At 51.1% G+C, this 24,756-nt stretch overlaps 1 protein-coding gene across 6 annotated transcripts in view; it reads left to right on the top strand.

Moving 5' to 3' along the window:
- The window catches only part of POLR2L (RNA polymerase II, I and III subunit L), a 627,758-nt gene that overhangs the window by 102,755 nt on the left and 500,247 nt on the right, over nt 1–24,756 (top strand). Inside the window, exon 1 of one of the 6 annotated variants that reach the window (XM_050758008.1) lies at nt 15,358–15,362. The exons of 2 other annotated variants lie outside the window; for them this stretch is intronic. The gene's annotated coding sequence lies outside the window, so the exon portion shown is untranslated. 3 more of the 6 variants (XM_050758007.1, XM_050758006.1, XM_050758005.1) reach the window with 3 other exon arrangements.

The raw sequence follows: 24,756 nt of genomic DNA, 5'->3' as shown, positions 1-24,756 counted from the left end.
TGGCTGGAAAACCAGAGCCCTCGCCAGGAACAAGTGAGGCTTGACAGACGGCACCTCTCCCTCCGCGGGGAGCCAGCCCTGAGATGGCACAGGAGCAAATCTACCCACCAGACCTCAGGCTGGCCGCCGCACAGGAGGGGCTGGGTCGGCTGAGACGTCTCAGGGGGACGCTCGAGTCCCCGGAAGGTTCCGGTCCAGAGGCCCAGTGGAGGGACACACAGACCCACTCCGGAGAGCACCGGATTTGGGTCAGAGCCTGGGCCATCTGCAGCCCCGAAGTCCACAACCCGGGGTCTCCAAGCCCCCCCAGCACTGGCTGGCGGCTCCAGACAGCGGCTTTTCTTCCTGAGGGATGTCCACCCAGCCCCCTGGCCTGCAGGGCGGAGCCACAGCGCAGGGCTCCCAGGCCCGGCAGGGAGGACAAACGGACAGAGGCTGAGTCAAGACTGGTGTCTCCTGAGCAGACGGAGCAGGTGGGGCCTCAGGCCTCCAGGGCGGCAGGAGTCATCGGTCTGTTGTCCTCAAGCTGAGTGGCCCTCATTGAAATTCTTTTTTTTTTGTTTTTGTTTTTTGTTTTTTTTTGTTTTTTGAGACGGAGTCTCGCTCTGTCGCCCAGGCTGGAGTGCAGTGGCGCGATCTCGGCTCACTGCAAGCTCCGCCTCCTGGGTTTACGCCATTCTCCTGCCTCAGCCTCCCGAGTAGCTGGGACTACAGGCGCCCGCCACCGCGCCCGGCTAGTTTTTTGTATTTTTAGTAGAGACGGGGTTTCACCGTGGTCTCGATCTCCTGACCTTGTGATCCGCCCGCCTCGGCCTCCCAAAGTGCTGGGATTACAGGCGTGAGCCACTGCGCCCGGCCCCCTCATTGAAATTCTAACGGCAACTCGGCCACAGGCAGGGCTTCTCCGGGGCGTGCCCTCCCTGCCTGCCTGGTGCTCCTGAGAGCCCAGACCCAGGTCACAAGGTCATGAGGCCGCACGCAGAGGCCGTCCCTGGAGAGCTTGGGGTGGGCGGCCTGCATGGCCTTCCTGAGGACCACATGCCCCTCCCCCAGACGCTGGACAGACGCGCTTCCCCTGGGGAACTGGGATTTCCTTGGGTTCTCCGTCCCCACATGGCTTTGCCGTATATGATAAAGCATGTCCTTCGCCACCAGCTAGTGCTTTCTGTGAGTGATTTAATCTCCCCTCCCGGGTGCAAGGATGCAGCCCTCCCCAAGCACCCCACAGGGGGCTGCGTCCATACACCCACGACCGGGGTCGGCTGCCCAGCCTGATCCACATGCAGGACCCAGCTTGGCCCCCTGTGCTCACTTCAGGGTCTTGCTTTTCATTTCGTTCAGGAGGTGGGTAGGGAAGAGGAGGCTGGGGTTGGTCCCTCCACCACCCCCAGTGTCTGAGGACCAGAGAGGGGCCCTGGGAGACTGAGGGAGGGTGACGTGGAAGCGGGTGTGGTTTGCAGAACGTCGCTCCTGCCGGCTGGGGCAAGGACTTGGAGTTTTATTCCAAAGGAACTTCCAACTAATCATTAGCCGGAAACACAGAGCCTGGGCCATGGACCCCTGCTTGGTCCCCAGCGTTGTTTGGAAGTGGAGGTGAGGGTGGGGGAAAGTCACGATCATTCCTGGCTCTCTTTCTACTTAAGCAATGGGTGGCTGGTGGTTCCATTTACAGAGTCTGGGGCCCTGGGGGTCGATGGGGTTGAAGACCCCGCGTGGGAAGTGAACCACAGACCTGAGTGACTGTGACCATGCTCCTGACAGCCGGCATCTGGAGTGTAACATGCCAGGTATCGTCCCTGCACTTACATGGATTGTTCATGAATCCTGCTCTGCAAGCTTCTCCCTCCTATTCCAGGGAATCTCCTCAAATGAGGCCCTTCCTATAACTAAGAAGGGTTAACCAGACCCCTGAGGAGGCCGCAAGACCCCCGGAGAGGCCACAAGACCCCTGAGGAGGCCAGGAACTCAGAAGAGAAAGGGGGTGCCAGTTGAGCACGGAAAACTCAGCAAAGATGTATTTCAAAACCAGGAACTGTCTCTTTGCTGTGAGGCTGGGTGTCAGTGGGGTCCTCCGGGCCCGCTGAGTCAGCAGTTTCATCGTATGCAGGACCTGAAGGAATATTTTATTTTGTTTTGTTTTGTTTTATTTTATTTTACTTTACTTTATTTTAGTTTACTTTATTTTACTTTATTTTATTTTACTTTATTTTACTTTGTTTTACTTTGTTTTGTTTTGTTTTGTTTATTTTTAGACGGAGTCTCACTCTGTCACCCAGGCTGGAGTGCAGTGGTGCGATCTTGGCTCACCACAGCCTCCACCTTCCAGGTTCATGCAATTCTCCTGTCTCAGCCTCCTGAGTAGCTGGGATTACAGGCGCCCGCCACCGCACCCAGCTAATGTTTGTATTTTTAGTAGAGATGGGTGGTTTTGGCCAGGCTGGTCTCAAACTCCTGACCTCAAGTGATCCACCTGTCTCAGCCTCCCAAAGTGCTGGGATGACAGGCGTGAGCCACCGCGCCCAGTCCGTACCCACCTTCTGAACCGAATGAAAACCAAGACACAGCTGCCATCCCATGAGGCCAAGCCGGGTCCTGCATGTGTATCGGCTGGGTGGCCGCCCCGGTTCTGGGCACACATGCAAGTGATCAGTGACGTGCTGTACACTGACAGAACCACGGACGAACGTCACGTTTGTTCCATCCTGGCGGACACGGAAAGGCACTGAATAAAGCCCATCACCCACTTGTGATAAAAATTCTCCCACTAGGGCCGGAAGCAACTTCTTCAACCTGAGAAAGGGCAGCTCCACGTACACTGACTTCTTCACGCATCAAATTGTGTGCATCACTGTGGACTCGCGGCTTTTTATTCTGAGGGTTACAATCCAGTAAACTGTCACCCAGCCCTGGGGTCTTTCATCTTGACTCCCAGGTCCCCTCCCGACAAGCCCTGCTCCCGTTCATGCATTTCCTCACGTACCGGGACTGTGAGTGCTCCAGGCTCAGCCTGACTTTCCCTGCCCCGGCCTTGGCAGCAGCCGAGACCCCGAGGCCTGCAGGGTTGTCTCACTGGAGGGGATGTTGGGGACTGAGACCTGCACCCTGTGCTTCCTTTGGCACTGGGGCCTCCTGGTGTCTAGGCCCTCTTGGAGAAAGAGCCAGAAGATGCATGCCTGTGTACTAACCCCCACACACAAACACATCCACATGTGTGTAGACCGACGGCGTGGGCTCATGCTGGTGCCACCCACCCTAGGGCACGCATTCATCCTCGCCCACCCCAGCACACATCCACGGGCCCCTCCTTGCACACCCCAGGGGCATGGGCCCCGTCCTCACCCACCCCAGGGCATGTGCCCCGTCCTTACTATAGGGCACGTGCCCCATCCTCATCCACCCCAGGGCACGTACCCCATCCTCACCCACCCCAGGGCACACATCCATCTGCACACACCCCAGTGGCATGGGCCCTGTCCTCGCAAACCCCAGCAGCATACGCCCTGTCTGCACCCACCCCAAGGCACATGCCCCGTCCTCACCCACCCCAGGGCACACATCCATCCTCACCCACCCCAGCGGCATGCGCCCTTCCTCACCCACCCCAGCGACACGGGCCCCTCCTCGCCCACCCCAGCAGCATGGGCCTGTTCTCGTCCACCGCTTCACCTGCTGCATCTCTTGTCGGAAGAAACCTGGCTTTCCCACATTCACCTGCTTGTCTAGTCCCAGCTGCGGGTGAACTGGCTCCAGACTTGCTGGCGCATCCCTGCAAGGGACAGACCCACCACCCAGAGCCTGGCATCCGGGCACAGTGTGTCTTGTCTTTAGCCTCACTGTCAGCGTCCCGTCAACACTGTCCCCGCGGTAACTTCAGGTGTTCCTTTACTTCTCGGCTTCCTTCAGTGTGACTGTGTCATTCCTCTGCAATATGGTTATATTCATCCATTCGGTGGGTGTGGTTAACCCTTGAACAATGCAGGCTGAGGGGCAGTGATGCTTGCACAGAGAAAACCCACACAGAACTTTTTTTTGACAGGGTCTTACTCTGTCACCCAGGCTGGAGTATAATGGTGCAATCTCAGCTCACTGCAGCCTCGAAATCCTGGGCCCAAGGGATCCTTCCTCCTCAGCCTCCCAAGTAGCTGGGACCACAGGTGCACGCCACCTCACCGGCTAATGGTGTTTTGTACAGATGGGGTCTCCTTACATTGCCCCGGCTGGTCTTGAACTCCTGGGCTTAAGCGGTCCTCCTGCCCTGGCCTCCAAAAGTGCTGGGATTACAGGCATGAGCCACTGCGCCTGGCCCGATTCCCAAAAACTTAACTATTAGTAGCTTATTGTTGACCAGAAGCCTTCCCAATAACATAAACAGTTGATAAACAGATATTTTGTATGTTATATATGTTACATACTGTATTCTTACGATCAAGTAAGCTGGAAAAAAGAACATGTTATTAAAAAACTCATTAGGAAGATAAAATATATTCACTAAGTGAAGTGGATCATCATCAATGCCCTCATCCACGTCGGCTTCACATTGAGTGGGCTGAGGAGGAGGAGCAGGGGCTGGTCTTGCTGTCTCAGGGGTGGCAGAGGCAGAACAAAGTCTTTGTCCAAATGGCTACTAGGTTATTAGCCAGCACCATTTATTCAAAATTCCAGCCTTGCCTCTGTGACTTGTGCAGCTACCCGTGTCCTGGGGTCTCCTGTCTGCACGCCTGGGGCGTCTGTACCTGCAGCCACTCGTGTCCTGGGGTCTCCTGTCTGCACGCCTGAGGCGTCTGCACCTGCACCAGCCACAGTTTCTGCTTTGAGGTTTCAGAGGGTTCTGTCTGCTAGTGTGTTCCCAGCTCTTCTTACCAGAGTGCTTTCCTGTAAGAACTTTGCTATCAACCTGTCTAACTCCATAAAACTGCAAAAAAGGTATGGGGACCTTTGTGGCATTGCACTGACCTCGCCCGATGCTTGGCCCCGCGTGCATCTGCTCGGGACCACTCATGCCTCCTTCAGGGGTCTTAAGGTTTTCCCTAGACACGTTTCAGCATTTCTGAAAACGGTGGCCCACTGACACCACCGGGGTTTTCTTCTGAGCAGCTGCTGACAATTTTGCAAAATCTAATGCTGGCACTTCAGAAAAAATCTGACTGAAAGGTGTTAAGCCATGCTCCAGCCGGGGGCAGGACTCATGTTCCTTCTCCAAATCGTCCTGAAATGGCATTTTGCAAGATGCCTGCCGAGGGCCGCTGCCATCCAGCCTGGCCCAGGGAGGAGCCGTCCGATGGGAACTGCCGACCGTGCCAGTGTGAGCTGTCCCAGGCAGTGCGATGACAGTCGTTAGGCGATGGCACCCACAGCAAGGTGGAAAATCCGTGCCTGAGGAGTCACCGACCCAGGACCCCGTGAGCAAGCCGCCCGTACAATGGCATCCGTGCATGCAGCACGCTAGCAAAGGAAGGAAGAAAATCGCACTCATCTCCAGACACCAGAAGCGCTTCTGATAAAATCCAACATTCATTCATGGGTTTTCAAAAAAACAACAAGAAACCCTAGCAGACCAGGAATAGCCGGAAACATCCCCAGTGTGACTGTGGGTGAGTCACAGCAGCCGTCCCTGACGTCAGGAGCAAGGCTGGGGGCCTGGTGTTGCGCTGTGCGGTGCTGGGGTGAATTTCAGTGCCCGGAGGAAGAGATGAGAGAAGAAAGCAAGGTGGTGGCGTCACACAGGACGTGGCTGGGTGCGTAGAGGACGCAGAAGAACCTCATGTCCCCGGGCTGAACTGTGGCCCCCGCCCTGCACTCGGACGTTACAGCCCTGACCCCGGACCTCAGAGGAGACCCCCGCCCTGCACTCGGACGTTACAGCCGTGACCCCGGGACCTCAGAGGAGACCCCCGCCCTGCGCTCGGACGTTACAGCCCTGACCCCGGACCTCAGAGGAGACCCCCGCCCTGCACTCGGACGTTACAGCCGTGACCCCGGGACCTCAGAGGAGACCCCCGCCCTGCACTTGGACGTTACAGCCCTGACCCCGGACCTCAGAGGTGACCTTATTTGGAGATGGGGCCTTGCAGATGTAATGAAGTTAAAGTGAAGCCATCAGGGTGGGTCCTAATCCATCATGACCAGTGTCCTAGTAGGAGGAGGACACTTAAGACAGAGCTGTGCGTGAGGGGGACACTGTCTACAAGCCAAGGAGAGAGGCCTCAGAAGGACCCAGCCCTGTGCGGGTCCAAGAAGAAACCTTGATCTTGGGCTCCAGCCTCCAGGACTGTGAGAGTAACTGTCTGCTGTTCATGCTGCCCGCCCGTGAAGCTTTGTTTTTTTTAGAGATGGAGTCTCGCTCTGTCACTCAGGCTGGAATGCAGTGGTCTGATCTCGGCTCACTGCAACCTCCGCCTCCCAGGTTCAAGTGATTCTCCTGCCTCAGCTTCCCAAGTAGCTGGGATTACAGGCGTGTGCCACCATGCCCAGCTAATTTTTGTGTTTTTTAGTACAGACAGGTTTTCACTATATGTTGGCCAGGCTGGTCTTGAACTCCTGACCTCAAGTGGTCCGCCTGCCTCGGCCTCCCAAAGTGCTGGGATTACAGGCGTGAGCCACCGCGCCCGACCAACTGTTGGGCTTTGTTAAGGCAGCCCGAACCAGCTACTTAATACCCCACAGGAAAAATCAAGCAGTGGGAACGTGCTCAGTGCTGCCAAACCACACACTGAAACATATTTAGCATGAAAAAATGAGCCGGGTGTGGTGGTTCGCACCTGTGGTCCCAGCTACTTGGGAGGCTGAGGCCAGAGGATGGCTTGAGCCCAGGAGGTGGAGGCTGTAGTGAGCTGTGATTGTACCACCGCACTTAGCCTGGGAGAGAGTGACACCCTGTCTCAAATTTTTTAAAAAAGTTTAATACCGTAAATTGTATGTTATGTGTATTTTAACATAATAAAGAAATTAATATATAAAAATTTACACATCAGTAACAAACCACTAAAAATCAAATTTGGAAGCTGTTATTTATAATAGCACCCAAAATATCAAGTGTCTATAAATAAATTTAACAGAAGATGTGGAAGAGCACGGCAGTGGAAATTACGACATTTCAAGAGAAATTAAAGATTGTCACTGGAAATGGAGAAATAGACCCTGTTTAGGGATCAGAAGACTCGGTGGTGTTAGGGATGTCAATTCTCTGCAAATCCCCACCCACGTCTTATTCCAGAGTTTCCTGGAGGCCTCTGAGGTTTTAGAACACATAGGACAGCCCCTGTGTGTCTCAGTGGACGCCCTGGATGGAATGCAGGAAGTGCTTTTCCAGTCCCGATTTCCGGAGACTGCACCCAAGCTCCGGGTGTACTGAACTGCATTAATAGATCCCTAATGTCAGAACGCCCTCGCACGCTGAGCTAAACTCGCTTCTGACTATGACGAGGTGCTATTTCCATCCCTCGCTGGCTTCTGTCTGCTGTGTTTTATTTAGGCGAGCAAGAAAGCAGCCCTGTGTGTTTCCATAAGCAGCAAGGACCCCACCCTAAACCAGACGGACGGCGGTCACACTGTGTGTTTCTGTGTGTAACAGAGACCCCACCCTAAACCATACGGACGGCAGTCACACTGTGTGTTTCTGTATGTAACAGAGACCCCACCCTAAACCAGACGGACGGCGGTCACACTGTGTGTTTCTGTGTGTAGCAGAGACCCCACCCTAAACCATACGGACGGCAGTCACACTGTGTGTTTCTGTATGTAACAGAGACCCCACCCTAAACCATGCAGACGGCGGTCACACTGTGTGTTTCTGTATGTAACAGAGACCCCACCCTAAACCATACGGACGGCGGTCACACTGTGTGTTTCTGTGTGTAGCAGAGACCCCACCCTAAACCATACGGACGGCGGTCACACTGTGTGTTTCTGTATGTAGCAGAGACCCCACCCTAAACCATACGGACGGCAGTCACACTGTGTGTTTCTGTATGTAACAGAGACCCCACCCTAAACCAGACGGACGGCGGTCACACTGTGTGTTTCTGTATGTAACAGAGACCCCACCCTAAACCATACGGACGGCAGTCACACTGTGTGTTTCTGTGTGTAACAGAGACCCCACCCTAAACCATACGGACGGCGGTCACACTGTGTGTTTCTGTATGTTACAGAGACCCCACCCTAAACCATACGGACGGCGGTCACACTGTGTGTTTCTGTATGTAACAGAGACCCCACCCTAAACCATACGGACGGCAGTCACACTGTGTGTTTCTGTGTGTAGCAGAGACCCCACCCTAAACCATGCAGACGGCAGTCACACTGTGTGTTTCTGTGTGTAGCAGAGACCCCACCCTAAACCATGCAGACGGCAGTCACACTGTGTGTTTCTGTGTGTAGCAGAGACCCCACCCTAAACCATACAGACGGCGGTCACACTGTGTGTTTCTGTATGTAACAGAGACCCCACCCTAAACCAACGGACGGCGGTCACACTGTGTGTTTCCATAAGCAGCAAAGACCCCACCCTAAAGCACGCAGACGGCAGTCATACTGTGTGTTTCCATAAGCAGCAGAGACCCCACCCTAAACCATACGGACGGCGGTCACACTGTGTGTTTCTGTATGTTACAGAGACCCCACCCTAAACCATACGGACGGCGGTCACACTGTGTGTTTCTGTATGTAACAGAGACCCCACCCTAAACCATACGGACAGCGGTCACACTGTGTGTTTCTGTATGTAACAGAGACCCCACCCTAAACCATACGGACGGCGGTCACACTGTGTGTTTCTGTATGTAACAGAGACCCCACCCTAAACCATACGGACGGCAGTCACACTGTGTGTTTCTGTATGTTACAGAGACCCCACCCTAAACCATACGGACGGCGGTCACACTGTGTGTTTCTGTGTGTAGCAGAGACCCCACCCTAAACCATACGGACGGCGGTCACACTGTGTGTTTCTGTATGTAACAGAGACCCCACCCTAAACCATACGGACGGCGGTCACACTGTGTGTTTCTGTGTGTAGCAGAGACCCCACCCTAAACCATACAGACGGCGGTCACACTGTGTGTTTCTGTATGTAACAGAGACCCCACCCTAAACCAGGCAGACAGTGGTCACACTGTGCATTTCCATAAGCAGCAGAGACCCCACCCTAAACCAGACGGACGGCGGTCATACTGTGTGTTTCCATAAGCAGCAGAGACCCCACCCTAAACCATACGGACGGCGGTCACACTGTGTGTTTCCATAAGCAGCAGAGACCCCACCCTAAACCATACGGACGGCGGTCACACTGTGTGTTTCCATAAGCAGCAGAGACCCCACCCTAAACCAGACGGACGGCGGTCACACTGTGTGTTTCTGTATGTAACAGAGACCCCACCCTAAACCATGCAGACGGCAGTCACACTGTGTGTTTCTGTATGTAGCAGAGACCCCACCCTAAACCATGCGGACGGCGGTCACACTGTGTGTTTCCATAAGCAGCAAGGACCCCACCCTAAACCATACGGACGGCGGTCACACTGTGTGTTTCTGTATGTAACAGAGACCCCACCCTAAACCATACGGACGGCAGTCACACTGTGTGTTTCTGTATGTAGCAGAGACCCCACCCTAAACCATACGGACGGCAGTCACACTGTGTGTTTCTGTATGTAGCAGAGACCCCACCCTAAACCATGCAGACGGCAGTCACACTGTGTGTTTCTGTATGTAACAGAGACCCCACCCTAAACCAGACGGACAGCGGTCACACTGTGTGTTTCCATAAGCAGCAAAGACCCCACCCTAAAGCACGAAGACGGCGGTCATACTGTGTGTTTCCATAAGCAGCAGAGACCCCACCCTAAACCATACGGACGGCGGTCACACTGTGTGTTTCCATAAGCAGCAGAGACCCCACCCTAAACCATACGGACGGCGGTCACACTGTGTGTTTCCATAAGCAGCAGAGACCCCACCCTAAACCAGACGGACGGCGGTCACACTGTGTGTTTCTGTATGTAACAGAGACCCCACCCTAAACCATGCAGACGGCAGTCACACTGTGTGTTTCTGTATGTAACAGAGACCCCACCCTAAACCAGACGGACAGTGGTCACACTGTGTGTTTTCCATAAGCAGCAAAGACGCCACCCTAAAGCACGCAGACGGCGGTCACACTGTGTGTTTCTGTATGTAACAGAGACCCCACCCTAAACCAGACGGACAGCGGTCACACTATGTGTTTCCATAAGCAACAGAGACCCCACCCTAAACCTTGTGGACTGTGGTCACACTGTGTGTTTCCATAAGCAGCAGAGACCCCACCCTAAACCAGGCAGACAGTGGTCACACTGTGCATTTCCATAAGCAGCAGAGACCCCACCCTAAACCAGGCAGACAGCGTCAGCTCTGGGGAGGCGAAGGGGCTGGGCCATGGGACAGCCATGGGGGATCTAGACACCATCTGTGTCGCTGGTCATCTGTGCGTGGCTTGTGAAATTAAAACTATAAAATGGAAATTTACAGAATGTTTGCATCCATATTTTTGTGTGATACTGTCCTGTGGTTTTCTCTTTTCCATTTTTTTTCTTGCTGTATGTTACTGGCTGTGTCTATGTGTATTACTGGGTGTCTGCCTCCGTGCATTTGTGTGTGTGTCTGCGTCTCTGTGTCTGTGTCACTGGGTGTGTGTGCACCTGTGTTTTTCTGTGTCAGTGTGTGTGTGTTACTGTGGGTGTGTCTGTGTGTGTCTGGATGTGTTTGTGTCTATATTTCCAGGTGACTCTGTCTCTGTGTGTGTCTGGATGTGGGTGTGTCTGTGTGTATTTCTAGGTGTGTGTCTGTGTGTCTGGATGTGTGTCTGTGTGTATCTCTAGGTGAGTGTGTGTCTGTGTGTGTCTGGATGTGGGTCTATTTCTAGGTGTGCGTCTCTGTGTGTGTCTGGATGTGTTTGTGTCTGTGTGTATCTCTAGGTGAGTGTGTGTCTGTGTGTCTGGATGTGGGTGTGTCTGTGTGTATTTCTAGGTATGCGTCTCTGTGTGTGTCTGGATGTGGTTGTATCTGTGTGTATCTCTAGGTGAGTGTGTGTGTGTGTCTGGATGTGCTTGTGTCTGTGTGTGAGTGTGTCTGTGTGTGTCTGGATGTGTTTGTGTCTGTGTGTGAGTGTGTCTGTGTGTGTCTGGATGTGTTTGTGTCTGTGTGTGAGTGTGTCTGTGTGTGTCTGGATGTCGGTGTGTCTGTGTATCTCTAGGTGAGCGTGTGTGTGTGTCTACATGTGTTCATGTCTATGTGTATCTCTAGGTGAGTGCGTCTGTGTGTCTCTAGATGTGTTTGTGTTTGTGTGTATCTCTAGGTGAGTGTCTCTCTGTGTGTCTGGATGTAGGTGCATCTCTGTGTGTGTCTAGATGCATTTGTGTCTCTGTGTGTCTCGATGTGTGTGTTTGTCATATTTCGAGGTGAGTGTGTATGTGTGTTTATGTCTCTCAGTGTCTGTGTGTGTGCGTGTACTTCTGGGCAAGTGTCGTGTTTGCCTCTGTGTGTGTCATGTCTGTCCATGGGTGGGCCACAGTAGAAGGCCTGGGCATGCCCAGCTCTGGCCCTACGGCCGTGGGAGCTGTCCATCAGTCCCTGGACGCTGTGTTCACGTAACACAGACCAAGCCTGCTTCTTGGAGGTTTGCGGGGCTGGCTCTGCAGGTCCCCCGGCTGCTGGTGGGGGTATGGGCACTATCTTATGTCTTCCTGGTCGTGGCTCATCGTGGTTTTCTGCCTCGCTTGGATCCTGTGAGAAGGTCAGCGCCTCAAAGGCAGGGGTCCCTGTCTGTCTGTCTCCTGCGGTCTCAGCAGCCTGGCTCCTGGGAGAGGCCTCCAAATATCTAGGAATGAATGAGTTAAAGAAGAAGTCCGTTTTCCCCATGTTGCCTTAGAAATGATCCATTTCATCAAGGTCTTCAAATGTATCGGTATCAATGTGTGTGAAGCTTTCTCTCTGAATTTTCAAACGTCTTCAGAATCTATCCTTACTCCCTTTCCTCTCCCATGGTTGTTCCTTCTCTCTCTCTCTCTCTCTCTCTCTCTTTTTTTGAGATGGAGTCTTGCTCTGTCGCCCAGGATGGAGCACAATGGCGTGATCTTGGCTCATTGCACCCTCCACCTCCCAGGTTTAAGTGATTCTCCTGCCTCAGCCTCCCGAGTAGCTGGGACTACAGGTGCCTGCCACCACGCCCAGCTAATTTTTGTATTTTTAGTAGAGACAGGGTTTTGCCATGTTGGTGAGGCTGGTCTCGAACTCCTGACCTCAAGTGATCCACCCGCCTTGGCCTCCCGAAGTGCTGGGATGACAGGCTTGAGCCACTGCACCTGGCCGGTTTTGTCTTTCTATTGATTCATTTCTATTTACCTTGGTCAAATTCATTCTTTTCCAAGTCTAGCTTTGGGTTTTATTGAGCAAGTCTGCTTTTTAATTTTTCTATGTTATCACTTTCTATTTTGCTTTCAATAATTCATTTCCTCCACTTTCCTGGAGTGTGTTTTGCTGCCTTACTGCAGCCTAACTGGCTTGTTTTCTATCTTTCCTGTTTTATAGTCAAGGCCTTTAAGTTGCCCTCGGAGCTCCCTTTGGCGACTTCGTGGAGGTTTTGCTTGGAGAACTCAAGAGGCCCTTCTTCTCTAAACAGCTTGCAAACAAGTTTTCATTTCCTCTCCAACCAGAAAGTTATTGACAAAGGTATTTGCTTAATGTCAAGGGTATTGATTTCAAAATCTTATTTCATGGTGCCCACACACGCACACTCACGCACACGCCACATCCGTGCAGTCTGGAGGTGACATCCTTACGCATGCACATGCTTACGCTCACAGATGCATGCATATGATCTCATCGGCTGCATCCCCCAGCCTCGGAGCAGTGCCGGGTCCCAGTGGATGCCCTGACCGATGAGCGGCTGAGAAGTGCCCAAGCTGCTCCCAGGCACAGGCACAGCACAGTGAGAAGCTTCCTCCTTTCGGTAAGTGTCATGGGAGTTTCCGCAGACACTCACGTGCAGAAGAGGAAGGTTTCCTGCTGGAGGCCGGGCAGCTCCAGAACCATCCACCGTGGCCCAGACCCTCCACCCCGGCGGGCCTCATGGCCAGCGATCACCGGGGAGTCTTGGTGCTGGGGACGCTTCCGGGACTCGGACAACCTCCAGCCTGGGACACCCCTTGTTCGAGCCCGTTCTCACGCTGCTATCAAGAAAACCCGAGACTGGGTAATTTATAAAGAAAAGAGGTTTAATTGACTCGCAGTTCTGCAAGGCTGGGAAGGCCTCAGGAAACTTACAATGGCCGCGGAAGGCACCTCTTCACAGGGCGGCAGGACAGAGAATGCGTGCCAGGGAAGGGAGAAGCTTCTTATAAAACCATCAGCTCTGGCGGCAAGACTCACTCCTTATAATGAGAACAGCGTGGGGGACCCGCCCCCACGAGCCAGTCACGGCCACCTGGCCCCGAGATTGACACGGGAGGATTATGGGGATTACAATTCAACGTGAGATTTGGGTGGGGACCTAGAGCCAAGCCATATCACACTGAGACAGGGGCGAAGAACTGAAAGGGGGTCTCTGGGGGACCAGAAGATGGAGGATGCAGAGGTGTGGAGGAGATGGGGGACCAGAAAGGATGGAGGACGGGGAGGGGTGCAGGAGATGGGCCTCCTGCCGGCCTGAGCTGGGGAGGAGGCTGCGGCAAGGACAACAGAGCCAGAGATGAGCAGCGCGTGAAGTGAGGGGGTGGAGGGACCCAGGCCCAGGGGAGACAGAGAGACAGAGGACAGAGAGGACAGAACGGAGACAGAGAACAGAGATGAGACAGAGAACAGAGATGAGGCATGAGAGACAGAGGCAGAGAGACAGAGAAGCAGAGATAGAGACAAAGAGAAACAGAAGAGTGATTAGAGAAAGAGGCAGAGATGAGAGAGAGAGGTACAGAGACACAGAAATAGAGAGAGACAAAAGAGAGAGAGAGAGACGGAGAGACAAAGAAGAGAGAGAGAGAGACCAGGAGAAGGGAGATCGGCAGAGGAGACTCACGGGCCGGCAGGTGAACCGCTCTGCTGAGGGAGGGAGTGAGGAGGTCTGAGGCCGGTTGCCCCGTGAATCCGAATTTCGCGAGGGTCCCGGGAGCCCCTCTGTGGCCGCCTCTGTCCCCCGGAGGCGCCCCCCAGGCCCTGGCGTCCCTCCCCGCGGTGGCTCCGGGGACAGGACCGCGCCCTCCACGGAGCCGCCACGTGGCCACGGGGGCTTCCAGGGGGCGGCGGCCCCGCGGGGGCTCGGGCGGGACTTGGAGCCTCCCATCCTCGCTCTTTTTAACGTTTGTCAGATAAGACGACGCGGAATGAAAAGCGCGCTTGGAACGGGGGCTGGGAAGACCCCCGCGAGGGAAGAAGCGAGCGCGCCCCCCGCCCCCGCCTCGGGCCCCCGAGCCACGGGGGAGTCTCCGCGCCGGAGTCTCCGCGCCAGGCGGCTCCGTTCCGCGTCTCTGCCCCGCGTTTCTGAGGCTCGAAGCTGCGGGGGAGCTGGGGGGACTTATGAACACGCCGAGCCGAGCCTCGCGGCGTCCGAGGGACCCCAGCCGGGGACAGGGGGCTGCGCGGGGCTGGGGGGTCCGAGGCCGCGCGTTCCCGGAGCGCCAGGCGGGGGTGGGGCCGTGGCTCGGGGGTTCGGGCTGGGGAGGGACGGGGACCCCCGGGCAGCGGCGAAACCTCTTCCTGGAGAAGAAGCTGGAGCGCGGGGCGGGGTCAGGCGGGTCTCACCGTCTCCATCCCGCTGTCCGCGCGTCTCCCCCGCACCTGGAGGGCGCGTCTCCCACCGCGGGCGGGGCGGGCTGGACGCGGGGCCGTGGGGGGAAGATGCAGGATCAGCAGCAGCGCGAACCCACAGCCCTGCAGGGTCCCGGCGCCGGGGCACGGATGCGTTTCGCACAGGAGGAGGCTCCGGAGTAAGCGCCGGGAGCGCGGGGAGCCCGGGCCGTCCCGAGACACCTGCGGGCCTGGGGTGAGCCCAGCGCCCCCCTCGCCCCCCGCTCGCCCCCAGCCCTCGCCAGGCGCCCGCGCGGCGGGAACTCAGGAACGCGCCGCCGTCCCGCTGCTTCTCAGGCTGCGCCAGGGACGCTTTGTCTTCGCGTCTGAATGACGGATTTGCAGCGGCTCTGGAGCGAGTGGGGCCGGCCTTAGGACCGTTTCCCGGACGGACGCGCCTCCAGGGGAGAAGTGAGGCGGGCACGGGGCGGTACTGGGGGCTCAGGGCCAAGGACGGGGGAGCAAGTGGCCTCTAGGGAATGGGGGGCGGTGAGCAGCGCGGAGAGGGGGGTGCACGCGGGTGGGGAGAGGGCGGGGGAGGTGGGGGGAGGTGGGAGGTGGGGGGGAGGTGGGAGGTGGGGGGAGGTGGGAGGAGGGGGGAGGGGGAGGGGAGGGGGGGGGGAGGTGGGAGGTGGGGGGAGGTGGGAGGTGGGGGGAGGTGGGAGGAGGGAGAGGGCGGGGGAGGTGGGAGGAGGTAGGAGGGAGGTGGGAGGAGGGAAAGGGCTGAGGAGGTGGGAGGAGAGCAGGGGAGAATCCAGAGATGGGAGCCGACACCCACAAGCCCCAGGCCCCTGGCCCAGCGTCACCCCAGGCGTCCCTTCATTCGTCCACGGCCAGGAGAGACACACAACATCGCCTGGGGCCACCTGCCCGAAGGTGGCGCTTCGTTAAGCAGGAGTTTTGTTCCTGAAGATGGCATTGTTTGCAACCTCCCTCCCCACCCCACTCCCTTCTCCGGGAACATGGATTTCTGGATTTCTGAATCTCTGAATTCGCCACCACCACGAAAAATCACACCGGCTGCTTTGCAAGAGCTGCTATTTATAGGAGCGCTGGGTTTCAGTGGATTCCCTCCAGAGTTGCAAAGTCATTCTCTAATGCAGCTGTTTTATCGGGCACCGCCCCCTGTCCTGGGCATCTGGTCTTTTTATATGCCTTTCAGGGCACCAATAATATGCTATTGGGGGCTGGAAGAGAGAATTTTGGGCTCCAATTTGGCTTCATCATGCAGAATCGACCTTCGTTTTAGGAACTCATCCAGCCATCCACTCACTGTGTGAACTCAGCAAGTTACTCAACCCCCAGCCTCAGCTTCCCCATTTGTAACATGGGGCTGAGCAGCTCTCATGACGAGTCCGGGGAATTGTGAAGTCCCCGGTGCATGAATGTCACCGCGAAAGTCGACTGTATGATCACCAGTCACGCAGCAACACTTGTGTGCAGCTGCGTGGGGGCCCCGGGCCCACCAGACTCAGAGGTGACCAGTCTCAGTGCTGGTGAGAAGGGCTATGACAGGCCCTGCAGGGCACTGGCCCTGACCCCACATCTCAGGCAGCAGTTAAAGCTGCCGAGGAGTGTGAAAAAAGCCATAACCCAGCAGCTACCCAGGGCTGGGTTTTGATGGGATGAATAGGAGTTTTCTAGGCAGAAGGTAGGGGAGAGGGACTCGTATGCAGTGGAGTCAGGAGTCATTCTTGGGGACAGGGGGAGTGCAGTCGTCACTAGGAAGAGACAGGTGCCTCACACCACATAGAACAATTAGTTCAAAGCGAGTTAAAGACCTAGACGTAGGAATTCAAACTGTAAATCACTGAGAAGACATAGGGGTGAATCTTTGTGACCTTGGTTTTCTTAGATATGATCCAAAAAGCACAGAAACAAAAGAAAAAGATAAACTGAATTCCTTAAAATCAAAAAAATTCGTGCTTCAAAGGACATCATCAAGAAAACCAAAAAACAATCTGCAAAATGGGAGAAAATATTTGCAAATCACTTGTCTATAAGAGACTTGTATCTGGTGTATATAAAGGGGGTCACATGACACAAAGAACAATTACAACTTGACAATGAAAGGACAGCTCAGTTAAAAAATGGCAAAGCATGTGAATACACATTTTTCCAAGAAGATGCACAGATGACAGATCAACACAAAAACATGCTGCACATCACTAGCCTTCAGGGAAATGCACCCACTAGGGTGGCTACAATCTCTGTTAATAATTTTGTTTAAACTGGAAAACAGCAAGTGTTGTTGGGGACTGGAGAAATTGGAAGCTTCATTCATCACTGGAGGGAATGTAAAATGGTGTGGACACCATGGAAAAGAGTCAGGCAGTTGTTCCAAAGGTTACGCATGAAGTTGTCACATGACCCAGCAATTCCGCTCCTACATATATGCCCAAAAGAACTGAAAGTGTGTCCACATAAAAACCTGTCCACAAACCTGTCCCCAAAAAAACTGTCCACAAAAATTAGCAGCATTATTTATAATATCCCAATGTGAAATTAACCTACATGTCCATCAACTGATGAAACATGGGCTGAATCTACACAACCGAGTATTATCCGGCCATAAAAAGGAATGACATCTCATTGAAGGCAGGGTCTCAAGGAAATATTTGCATACCCATGTTGCATGTTCACAACAGCATCACTCATGAGAGCTGAGAGGTGGAGGAACCCTGTGTGCTGAAATTGGGGCTGGCCGAGCCAGCTAGGAGGTGGACAGGCTCCCTGGTGGCTCTCCAGGGACGTCCTTTAGGGACAATTCTGAGGACGTCCCATGAGCAGTGCCCACGTGGTCAAGGGCTTCAGTGTCTGGCAGCAGCTCTCAGCCACCTTTACTGGGAGCAAGGAGAGGACATATCTGGTACCTCAAAAGAACATCTTTGCCTAAAGCTCACCTGGGAGAGAGAGCAAGCAGACTGCAACTTTCTGAAACTGCTTGAACCAAGTGCATGAATTTGGTGCATTCTGAAGTTCCTCTGCCCAGGGAGGACTGCTGGTCTGTGCATGGCAGGATGGACCACTGCTCTGAGTCACCTCTGCTGAGCCGCCAAGGCTGGGCTTCCCTTGGAATTGCTTCCAGAATGAGATATTCAGGGCCAGTCCTTGGCTGTGGTTTCTAGACTTCTCCTGGACGGGGCAGCCCTTTGGGGTAGCTCCTGCTGCGCTGCTGGCCCCTGTCTGGCGCTCTTGGCGGCTGTGGCCACCGTGCCATTGCATGGTCCTAATGGTCTCTGTGTGTATTCAGCTTGCTTCCCGCTGTGGGGCTCCACTCCGGCTGCAGAACTCAGCCCCTGGTTCAATGCTGATGTTTGTGCCCCGGTCCCTTAACTACGCGGGCATCTTCCTGTGCGTGGTGTTTTGTGGATATACATCTCTCTTTCAGCAGCTAGCTCAAGTATGAGTTGCATACAAGCCGCACTTATCTAAAGTGTTATCGGTTGATACATTTTGCCTTTTGCAAATGACACCAAAAGCATCACCACAATCGAGATAATGAACAGACCCCCCCCCCAACAAGCCTCCAGAGCCACTCACCTTCCTCCTGCCCTCTCCCTCCATCCTCTCTCTGCAGCCCACTGACCTGGCTTCTGTTTTCACAGGTGGTAATGGTTCGGATCTGTGTCCCCACCCAACTCTCATGTCAAATTGTTATCCCCAGTGCTGGAGGTGGGGCCTGGTGGGAGGTGATTAGACCTTGGGGGTGGCTCCTCACGGTTTAGCACTGTCCCCACTGGGAGCTGTCGTCATGATAGTGAGTTCTCATGAGATCTACTTGTTTAAAAGTGTGTGGCACCTCCCCACCCCCTCTCTTGCTCCTGCTCCAGCCACGTGACCTGACCTGCCAGGTCCCCCTTTGCCTTCCGCCATGATTGTGCGTTTCCTGAGGCCTCCCCAGAAGCAGAAACCACCATGTTTCCTGTACAGCCTACAATTAAGTCTTTTTTTTTTTTTTAAATAAATTACACAGTCTCAGGTATTTCTTTATAGCAGTGCAAGAACCGACTAACACGATAGGTCAGTTTGCATCTCCCCATGTTTTGAACACATGGAATCTCTTACAGTGTTTACTCTGTCACGTGATGCCGGCTTCCCTCATTCGGCAAAGTAATTTTGAGATTCTTTCATGTTGTGCGTGCAGATAATTCACTCCTTTTTGTGACGGAATGGAATTCCACTGGTTGGACATAGCACGGATTATCTGTTTCCACATCAATGGACATCGGGTTGTTCCCAGTTTGAGACCATTACAAATAAAGCAGCCGTGGACATCCTTCACAGCGACAAGGAATTTTCATATTTCCCAGCGAAAGGCCTAGGAGAGGAATCGCACAGCAGGTGGGTGTTAACTTTTTCAGAAACTCAGTAACAAGAATACAAAACCTTTTAAGAAACTACAAAACTGTCTTCCAAAGCAGCCGCACCGTTTTGCTTTCCCAGCATCAGTGATGGGAGATCCAGCTCCTCCACGTCCCCAGCAGCCGTTGGTGTAGCCAGCGTTTTTAATGTCGTGCTGGAATAGGCGTGCGGTGGCAGCTTGCTGTGCTTTTAGTTTGCGTTTCTCTGATGACGGACATGCTGAGCATGCTTTCATGTGCTTCTTTGCCACTTTTTTTTTTTTTTTTTTTTTTTTTTGAGATACAGTCTCGCTCTGTCTCCCAGGCTGGAGTGCAGTGGCATGATCTTGGCTCACTGCAACCTCCACCTCCCAGATTGAAGTGATTCTCCTGCCTCAGCCTCCTGAATAGCTGGGATTATAGGCGCCTGCCACCACGCCTGGCTAATTTTTTTGCATTTTTAGTAGAGACAGGGTTTCACCATGTTGGTCAGGCTCATCTCAAATTCCTGACCTCAGGTGATCCACCTGCCTCAGCCTCCCAAAGTGCTGGGATTGCAGGCGTGAGCCACCGCCCGGCCTCTTTGCCACTTCTGTGTCTTCCTTGAAGTGTCTGTTCCAATCTTTTGCCCATTTTTAGTTGGGTTGTTGGTTTTCCTGCTGTTGAGTTTAAAGAGTTCTCGATATATTCTACATACACGTCCTTATTGGATATACAATTTGCAAATATTTTCTTGGTCTATGGCTTGTCTTTTTATTCTCTTAGCATCTTTAGGAGAACAAAAGTTATTCTACTTAATGAAGTATGATTTATCATTTTTTCTCTTATAGATTTTGCTTTTCCCGTTGTATCTAGAAAATCTTTACTTCATCCGAGAGTACAAAGATTTTCTACTGTTTTCTTCACTAATACTTATATATTTACATTTTATACCTAGATCTATATGATTAATTTTCAGTTAATTTTTTTCATGATGTGAAATACCGATCAAAGTTATGGTTTTGCGTGTGGATATACAATTGCTGTAGCACCGTTTGTTGAAAAGACCTTCCTTTCTCTGCTGAACTGCCTTGACACTTTTGTTGAAAATTTATTCATCCGGCCGGGCGCGGTGGCTCAAGCCTGTAATCCCAGCACTTTGGGAGGCCGAGACGGGCGGATCACGAGGTCAGGAGATCGAGACCATCCTGGCGAACACAATGAAACCCCGTCTCTACTAAAAATACAAAAAAATTAGCCGGGCGAGGTGGCGGGCGCCTGTAGTCCCAGCTACTCGGGAGGCTGAGGCAGGAGAATGGCGTAAACCCGGGAGGCGGAGCTTGCAGTGAGCCGAGATAGCGCCACTGCACTCCAGCCTGGGCGACAGAGCGAGACTCCGTCTCAAAAAAAAAAAAAAAAAAGAAAATTTATTCATCCAGAATTATTCATAACAACCAAGAGGTGAAACCAACCCAAACGTCCATCGACAGGTGAGCGGAAAAATAAATGTGAAACATGCTTACAATGGGACATTATTCAGCCCTTAAAAAGGAAGGAAATTCTCACACATGTTATAGTGTGAATGAATCTAGGGGTTCATCTTCATGAAATGAGTCAGTCACTAAAAGATAAATACTATCCGACTCCACTAACATCAGGTTTTCTTCTTTTCTTTCTTCTTTTTTTTTTTTTTTTTTTTTTTTTGAGATGGAGTCTTGCTGCTGCCCAGGCTGGAGTGCAGTGGCGCGATCTCAGCTCACTACAAGCTCTGCCTCCCGGGTTCACACCATTTTCCCGCCTCAGCCTCCTGAGTAGCTGGGACTACAGGCGCCCGTCACCACGCCCAGCTAATTTTTTGTATTTTTAGTGGAGACGGGGTTTCACCGGTGTTAGCCAGGATGGTCTCGATCTCCTGACCTTGTGATCCGCCTGCCTCAGCCTCCCAAAGTTCTAAGTGGTCAAATTCATAGAAACAGAGAGTAGAATGTCGGTTACCAGCGACCAGGGGAGGGGAAATGGGGAGTTGTTGTTTGCAAGATGAAAACGTTTTGGAGCTTGGTTGTACAACAATATGAATATATTTAACACTACTTAAATATACGCTTAAAAATGAGTAAGGCCTAGTGCAGTGGCTCACACCACTTTGGGAGGCCGAAGCAGAAAGATCACTTGAGCCGGGGAGTTCAAGACCAGCCTGGGCATCATAGTGAGACGTCATCTCTACTAAAAAAAAAAAAAAAAAAAAAAAAAAAAAAAAAAAGACCAATTAGCCAAGCACAGTGGTCCCAGCAACTTGGGAGGCTGAGATGGGAGGATCACGTGAGCCCAGGAGATCAAGGCTGCAGTGAGCCATGATTATGCCACCACACTCCAGCCTAGGTAACAGAGTAAGACTGAAAAAAAAAATGATTAAGGTGGTACATTTTATGCTATGCATTTCTAAACCACAATTAACCATGTTTAAACAATTAACCACAGATCTGTGAATCTGTTTCTGTACTCTATGTTGTCCTGCCGACCTACTGTTGATACTGACATCATCAGTGCCACACTGGCTTGAGGACTGTCATTTTATAATATCTCTTGAAATAAATTAGCTTAACTGTTCCAATTGCATCCTTCTTTTTCTTTGTCTTTTTTTTTTTTTTTTTTTTTTTGAGACGGAGTCTCGCTCTGTCACTCAGGCTAGAGTACAATGGTGCGATCTCAGCTCACTGCAACCTCTACCTCCCTGGTTCAAGCAATTCCCCTGCCTCAGCCTCCCAAGTAGCTGGGATTACAGGCACACGCCACCATGCCCGGCTAATTTTTTTTGTATTTTTTAGTGCAGACGGGGTTTCACCATGTTGACCAGACTGGTCTCGAACTCCTGACCTCAGGTGGTCCACCTGCCTCGGCCTCCCAAAGTGCTGGGATTACAGGTGTGAGCCACCGCACCCAGCCATTCTTCTTTTTCAAAGTTGTTTTGGATTTTCTAGATCTGTTGCATTTTCATACGAATTTTAGCAATAATTTATCAATTCCTTAGAGCCACTGGGATTTTGGTTGGGGTTCTATTGAATCTCTAGACCAATAAGGGGATAATTAACATCTTAAAGATATTGAGTCTTAATATGAACAAAATGTATCTTTCCATTTATTTAGCTATTCTTTAATCCCTCAGCCATATTTTGTAAATTTATTTATTTATTTATTTATTTATTTATTTATTTATTTTGAGACGGAGTCTTGCTCCGTCACCCAGGCTGAAGTGCAGTGGCACAATCTCGGCTCACTACAACCTCCGCCTCTGGGGCTGAAGGGTCTCTTGTGCCTCAGCCTCTCGAGTAGCTGGGATTACAGGCATGCACCACCATGCCTGGCGAATTCTTTTGAATTTTAATAGAGACAGGGTTTCACCATGTTGCCCTGGGTGGTCTCAAACTCCTGAGCTCAGGCGATCCCCCTGCCTCCGCCTCCCAAAGTGCTGGGATTACAGGAGTGAGCCACCCCTCCCAGCCTGTAATTTTCAATATGTAAGTTTTGCACATTTTTGTCAGATTTATTTCTAAGTATTTAAGTTTTTGATGTTATTAATAGAATTGCTTTTTATTTAGTGTATGATTGTTTGTTACTGTAGAAATACAACTTTTTTTTTTTTTTTTACTTCCCTTAAAGTCTGCAAACTTGCTAAACTCACTAATTACTTCTAGTAGCTACTGCATTCTACAGATTTTGTAGGATTTTCTACGTAGGCAATCATTTGTCTGTGAATGAAGACAGTTTTCCTTATTTTTCAACTGGGCACCTTTTTTTCTTTTTCTTGCCTGATTGTCCTGTCTCTAGCCTGCATTGCAGGGTTTAGCCTGCATTGCAGGGTTTAGTAGAAGTAATTAAAGTGGACATCCTTGCCTTGCTCCTGATCTTAGGATCTTAGGGGAAAGCATTCCTTCTTTCACGATTGGGTACAATGTCAGCTGTATGTTTTTTGCAGATGCCCTTTATCAGATTGAGGGAATTCCCTTCTATTCCTATGTTGCAGAAAGCTAATATCTGGAATGGATTTTGGATTTTGTCAAATGCTTTTTCTGCCTCTATTCTGATGATCATCTGGTTTTTCTATTAATGTGGTAAATTACATTGCAGGATAATTTTCAAATGCTAAACCACTCTTGCATTCCTGAAATAAATGCCACTTTGTCATGATGTATTATCCTTACTCTACACTGATAAATTCAATTTGCTCACATTTTTGTTGAGAATTTTGTGTGTGGGTTTGTGAAGGCTATTGGTTTGCTCTTTTCTTTTCTTACCATGTATTTGTCTGACGATAGTACCAGCATATGCTATGGCTTCATGGAATGAGTTGGAAAGTATTTCCTCCTACACTATTTTCTGGAAGAGTCTCTGTAAAATTGGTGTTATTTCTTTCTCAAATATTTGTATATGTTTGAGACTTCTTATTATTTGAGATTCACCAGTGAAGCCTTTGAGTCTGGAGTTTTCTTTGTAGAAAGGTGTTTTTTTTTTTTTTTTTAACTTCTTTAATAAATAAAGGAATATTTTTTCTATTTTTTCTGGAGTGAGTTTTGATAATTTGTCATTCAAGAAATATGTCTATTTCATTTTGTTGCACTTAAGTAAAGCTGTTCATAACATTCCCTTATTATTCTTTTAATGTGTGTAGAATCTGTAATGATGCCTCCTTTCTCATTCCTGGTACTGGTAATTTGTGTTTCCTATATTGTTTTTCCTGCTCAGTCTACCCAGAGGTTTATCAATTTTATTGACCTTCTCAAAAATGAGCTTTGGTTTTTACTGATTTTCTCTGTGGTCTTTCTGTTTTCTAGTTCATTTGATTTCTGCTGTGACCTTTATTTATCATTCTCTGCTTCCTTAGAACTTAATTTGCTCTTCTTTTTCTAATGTCTAAAGAAAAATGCTAATATCAGTTATTTGAGACCTTCCCTCTTTTTTAATCTAGATATTTAGTGCTATGAATTTCCCCTTAAATACAGCATTAGCTGCATCCCACAAAACATAATATATGTTTTTATCTTCATTCAGTTCAAAACACTACCTAATTTTCCTTTTGATTTCTTCTTTGACACATGGGATATTTAGTAGTATGTTAGTTTCCAAATATAATGGGAATTTTGCAGATAGCTTTTTACTGTTGCTTTCTAATTTAATTCCATTTTGGTCAGAGAACATACTCATTTTAGACTTCTTTTCTGGCCCAGAATGTGGTCTATCTTGATACACATCCAATGTATTCTGCTGGTGTTGGGTGGAGTTTTCTATAAATGTCAGCTGGATCAAGTTGTTTGATAGTGTTGTTCAAATCTTCTACCTGAACTAAGCTTCTCTATTTGTTTTATGGAATGCTGAGAAAAGACTGTTGAAATCTCCAGCTACAGTTGTGAATTTGCCTGCTTCTCCTTGCAGTTCCATCAGATTTTGGTCTTTTGAAGCAAAACTTTAAAAGTATTTTGAAACTCTATAACTAAGTGTACAAACATTTAGGATTTATATGTCCTCCTGATTTATTTATCCCATTATCATTATAAAATGGCCCACTTATCCCTGGCAATGTGAAGGCAAAACACTTCTGAGTACTCTACTTGGTATCCTGTCAATT

The sequence above is a fragment of the Macaca thibetana genome, chromosome 14, assembly GCF_024542745.1.
Source record: "Macaca thibetana thibetana isolate TM-01 chromosome 14, ASM2454274v1, whole genome shotgun sequence".
Classification (NCBI taxonomy): domain Eukaryota; kingdom Metazoa; phylum Chordata; class Mammalia; order Primates; family Cercopithecidae; genus Macaca; species Macaca thibetana.
Note: the sequence above shows the minus strand (reverse complement) of the source record. Positions and strands in the feature narration are given on the sequence as shown.